The sequence below is a fragment of the Micropterus salmoides genome, unplaced genomic scaffold (assembly GCF_014851395.1).
Source record: "Micropterus salmoides isolate LMB-PRFRI ecotype aquatic unplaced genomic scaffold, ASM1485139v1 Ms_hic_scaffold_5, whole genome shotgun sequence".
NCBI classification, from domain to species: domain Eukaryota; kingdom Metazoa; phylum Chordata; class Actinopteri; order Centrarchiformes; family Centrarchidae; genus Micropterus; species Micropterus salmoides.
In genome coordinates, this window is record NW_024044237.1 from 10872567 (window position 1) to 10878722 (window position 6156).

The following is a 6156-nucleotide window of genomic DNA, read 5'->3' on the forward strand; positions in this document are numbered from 1 at the left end:
TATACACGAGTACGCATATGCTTAAGCAGCATAACCTTCAGTCAGCTTCAATGTCATGTCAAAAGGCAACTTTTTCCAAGTTTTTCATGTAACTAACAGCTGTAAAACATCCAGTGGTTCAACAGGACCTTGGCTGCAGGTCTGCAGGCTCTACGGATCACAGCAAACTGAGACGCTTTCTCCAGCAGTTCCACTGAACTGTTATTGTCCGGGCCCTCTGCCCTCCTCAATCAGACATGCGTGATTTATCGCCTGGGCCGCTGTGCCTGACAGCAAAACACAATGACACACACACACACTCAGACACACACAATCAGAAGCAGATGAATCTCATTTCAAAGACTACAGCTGCGTATAATTGGCCGTGCAAGGGCAAAATACAGCTACATTCCCCCCCACAAAAAATTCATAATGCCTAAAAATAATTTAGGGATGGTTTGGAAATAAGTGGGCCTATATGCAGTGCTGCTTAAATGATTCAAAAATAGAGCTGGAGAGGGAGAGTGAAGGAGGGGAGAGAGGCGAGGAGGAGAGGCGGAAGGGTGCTAGGCCTTGCCTTGAAATGGAGAGCCTGACTGGAATACTAATGTGTCTGAATTTATGCATCTCCTCAGTCTGCAGCCCTGAGAGGGGGGTGGGGGAGACAGAGAGAGAGAGGGAGAGAGAGAAAAGGGTGTGAGGGTGGAGGTGAAAGGGGGGCGGTTATGTAGAAGAAGAGAAAAGTAAAGCCATGGCTGATTGATTCCATCCATCTATTTTAGTTCGAAATAATCCCTGATTTCTGGGGGTTGGGGGTGGAGGGGTGCCCCTGGATGGAAGAGGAGCCAGCAGCCTAGCAAACAAGCTAAGCAAGCCAAGGTCCAGAGCAGCACTGCAGTATCCTTGAGCCTCTTCCACCTCATACTGCTTCAGTGTGGAGTCAGGATGCTTAAACATTTTTACTAGCAGCCTGCAAATGTATCTTTACAGAGCAACTGATACCCCCAACATAAATTGCTTACTTGTGAGAAAATGAATGACTTAAGTGAGGAAAATATAACAGGTGCAAGGTGAAGTATTAAATGATGAACTTCAGGTAATTATTTTTGCACTAGCAGATAATCGAGCCTCTGAATCAGATCCTGAGAAAGAGCGGGCTGATTGTTGCTGTCCTGTCGGATGAGGACAGCAACAATAGAGAAGCAGAAGTAGGGACTTGTGTAGTAGCAATTTGGGAGGATGAGTGAGTTGTTTACTGGCGGGTAATAATGGGAGCGGCCGACTCACACCTTTTTCTTAAGTGCATCTCACCTCAAACCTTCTGTTCTCTTGAGTTTATTATGTATCCTGTTTCAAAGACTCTGGTTGAACGTTATGAAATCAAAATTGATTAAAAAAGGTGGTTACCAAATTCTTCTAAATAAATTGTTTTCCAAAGCTTTTATTAATGGTGTTATTTTCCCCAAGCTTTAATATCTCTCTCCCTCTCTCTCTATACATACATATATATATATATATATATATATATATATATACATAGCTGAAGGTCAATAAAATGAATAAAACACATCATCAGGATAAAAGAGCAGTAACTTCAAAGCAGGGTAGCCCAACATTTCTGAGAAAGCAGAGAAAAAGTTAGTGAGATACAGTGTTTGCAGTAAAACTGGCATGGCAGGAGGTCAAAGAGAGGACATCCGACATCACATTTCTCTTTAATTGGAAAGGGGGGAAGCAGAGGGCTGCAGTCTGGATGCCGTACTGAGAACACAGATGGGAACGAAACAGCAGCCCACATAAGAGCATTCATACATGGGAATAATCAATATCGGCTGCAAGTCGGCCACATGGTTGTGTGACTTTTGGACTTCACCAATTCTGTCTCTTCTTTTATACTTTAAGTTTACAAAATCATCAAAACAACATCACTCCTTTATCTTTTACCAAGTCTCACTTCCACCATAAGATAACTGTAAGGTCCTACAAGTTGTCAAACCCCTTTCTGTCAGGCTGCTACAGGTCTGATCCTTGTCTTGTGTTATAACTTATATATATCTTATAGGTATATATCTATATCTCTCTACCAGTGGTGATGAGTCCAACCAAAGAAACCCTCTTGTTTTGATAAAAAATAAAAAATTGTTAGGCCTTAAAACACTCAAAATGTCCAGTAATTCAGAAGAAAAAGCAGATGGATTAGAGGAATTTAGTTGTGTAGCAGAAATGTTATTTGTTTTTTTTTGTTTGGTTGTTTGTTTTTTTGCTTTCATATCCTGTTAATAATTTCTTTACCTCTAAGAATGAACTTTGGGGTTGCAGATGACCCAGGTTTAGGAACCACTGTGTTAAAACATACTTTAAATGTATTAAAAAAAAACACTAAAACATTAATAAATTACTGAAACCATAAGTAAAAACCAACCAAATGAACAGAAAATAATAACATAAACATGTATTTAATAGGAAAATATTTTCTTATAAAATAGATATATGAAGTTTTGAGTCTCATAAAGTTATGCAGTAGTATTTCATCAAACGGGTGTGTTACATTTAGCAAATTAGAATTTCTAACAAGATATTCTGTAAGCATTCACAAATTAACAAAACATTTTCTTGAAGCAACCAAATTCCCTTAAAAAAAAGGTCACTTTAAAAACCAAAGTTCCAATACTTCCAGAGGTCAATATACTAAAGTAACACAGTTTTTATGTGCAGATAAAAACTTAATGTCAGAGGTGGATCAGGTGGGCTATATGTGTTGGCAACACATATAGCAGATGCATACAGGACGTCCCGTTAATACCAACTCTTGAATGTGTCCTGAAATCAGAAGATTACCAGTGACGTGGTAACTGTCCTGTGTCCTCCCTTGGCCTGACAGTATGGTGGGTTTTTAATTTGTTTTGGAATTACAGATGTTTTTGGTAATGCTTTGCTTTCCCACTTGTTGCAGGATGCATGTCTGATTCACCACATTTTCGGTGTATGCCTATTTGGGCTTAAAGCTGCCCATTTGAAATTTCATGCATCCATGCTGAAAAACAAGGGGCCGTTCTACAGTAGGGCACTGACACAACTTCAAAGTGAATTTGAGCAAACTTGATAACTGATCACTGGAGGGCATTATACTGTTGGTAATGATGGTGTAATAGAGGACAGAATCAATTGCGGAGTAACTGAGAGCAGAGGAGAAAAGAAAGCAGGATGGATGAGTAGGGGAGGGGAGGGGCTGTTGAAGAAGACTTAAGACTGAAGAATCTGCAATAGGATTAAACGCATAATATAAAATCAAGTTAGATAAAGGCTACAGCAGGCTACATCCAGCCAAAGGGGATCCCAATAGGAAAGTCTATCGGAAAAATCACAGTGAAAGTAAGCGTAATTCTTTGTTGCCAGTGGTAAAATCTAAAATTCACTTTTTTTTCTATTTGAGATTCTTCACCCCCTCAGATCAGTGCAGGCTCTCAGAAACCTGTTAGGCCTTTCTCTGATTTTTATTGTCAGTCACAAACAAACAGTTAAATGTAAAAACTGGTGTCAGTGGAACAGCTGCCTCTGTGATCCTATTGTTCTTATTGTCAAAGCTGTGTCATTCATGTCTTTGCAATTACTTTGACAATTAAAATTCACATTAAGGTTGTGCCGTATGATGGCTCCATTAAGGAACGTGGACATCCATAGTTTGTTATTTTGAGGGTGACACTCCTGCGAACTTTAAAGGGATGTTAAGTGGTCACACATGGCTGCACACCTGCAGTCAAGAGGTCTTATTTCAAAAACCACAGAGCCAAGTAGCGTGCTCTGTGTTTAGAAAGAAGCTTTTCGCCATCCCTCTTACACAGCCAGCATGTCTATTAAACACACACACACACACACACAAACGAGTGGTATATGTGAGAGGAGAAAAGCCTGTTTATGGCACTGAGAGAGTAAATCACTGTGTCTGATATCTTCATTTGAGACAGAGGGCTGATCACTGCTCGTCCTGCTTGTTCCACATTAACTCATTATCACACACGCTCACTCCATTAATTCTCTTGCTTTTATTAGCAGCAAGAGTGGATACACACAACCACACACAAACACACACACACACACACACACACACACACACACAAACTATCCACACAGTGGACTGATGACAAGCACTGCCTCTACCTCATCTGACAGCTAATGGCTTCATTAGGAGCAGCGTGTTAATTGGCTGACTTTGGGGAGACTCTCGTTAATGAGGATAAATAGATTCACACCTGAGCAGGGTGCTATCCAGCCACAGCAGCACTGTGGGAACTCTGGATGACGAGCACATGTGGACTGCAACTATGACTGCAGCACCTGTCCCTTTTTCTTTTTTTGGGGTTCTTTTTTACTTCCTCCCAGCCTAAACACAGTTGTGTTTTCCTTGCCAGGCAGACTTATTAGCAGAGTGGTTGATTAGCACCAGGAGGCCAAAACAAAGAGCAGTATGTCAAAACAATTAGCCCCACTGTTTACCTCTCAGCTCCCAGGATGACTACGAAATGCATCTAATCCAGGGCAGAGAGAGAGAGACAGAGAGAGAGAGAAGAGGACATGGAGTCACCTCAGACAGTTGCAGTAAAAGGACAACAGCTGGTCCATAGGCCAATGGGTGTGTGTGTGTGTGTGTGTGTGTGTGTGTGTGTGTACTGATGGGAGCAGTCCTTGTGCCTCATTCCATCTGCTTTCCTGCTTAGATCTCCATCCTCTGCTGTCTGGTCATGACAGCTCTGACACACACAAACACACACACACTTCTCTTTACACACCACTGGTTGGAGGAGCTCACATTCTCAGGGGAGCGGTGGTGGGGGGGGGCAGACAGACAAAATGGAAGCAGGCGAGACGGGTCATTTACATAAGGGCAGGACACAGACCCAGTGAGGGACGCTGTGTGTTCAACAGCCATACAACTTCTCATGTACTGGACAGCGTTACCACCTAGCGGCGACGAATGCGCTTTGCATCTCATTTAAGTTCACCATGGCAGGACACAAAGGGAAATGAAGCTGCTTGGGATGCGGTCATCATTTTAAAGGGTCTGGTCACATAAATTACGTTAAAAAACATAACCCCTCTTATCTAACCATGAAAATACTTTAGGTACAAAGCTGCATTAAACGATATCTTTGTATTAAAAATGCATCAAATGACTACATGTAGGCCTAATGCAAAAGTGAGACAGAGAATTATCACCGAACAGTTCCCCACGGCTCTGAGAGGCATCTCAGCATCTTTTAGCTGGTTTTGTGTTCCGGTTCTCTTTCAAAGCTCAAGCTGATGAACCTATACGCTCCCTGCCCAGCACCAAATCTAGTGAACAGCATTTAGCAGCTAAAAAGCCAGCTATATGCCTCAATGGAGACCAAAACAGAGCTGAATGCCGAGTGAATATTGGACTTATCACTTGCCAGGGCAACACGACTCTAAATGAATGCTAATGTTGTATCACTGTAACACATTCACCATGTGACCTTTCTGAAGGGATGGTGTTTCAATGTAACTGGCAAGGTTTTGAAGATTTCTTTCATCACCACAAGACAATGAGAGTGAAAAAAAAAGTCCATTGTTTACATCGTTAAAAAACGACTTCATTGCTACAAACACTTAAGGAAAGTAAAATTCCAATGAAAGCTGTTCACAGTGATGTGTGTGGACTATCCAGAGTAACTCTGGAAAGAGATGTCACTGTTGATAAAACAACAACCAACATTTAAAAATCAGTCATTAAGTACCACAAGTAATAAATTCACCAGTATAAGTGGTTGGCGGTAGAAATCTAAAATAAAAGAACAAAACACGCCACCTCTATCTCACCTAAAATATATGGAAATTCAATGGGTCATCCTGGAATTGCACCTTGTGAACACAATGGCAGGTGTTCATCAAAAGTTACATAGTAGTTATGTTATATTGATATGGTTGACACTTACATTAGGAATATACGCAAATATCAAACAGTGTTGGTTCACTGTCCCATTCAATAACTCAGTATTGCAGAAATCTTGGTGTCATTTTTGATCACAACCTCTGCTTAGAAAAACATGGTGAATCAACAGTTCAGTTGTGCTTTCATCACCTCAGAAACATTTCAAGGATCAGACCTTTTTTTATGATAAAAATATGGAAACTGTCATTCATGCCTCCTTCATAATGGTT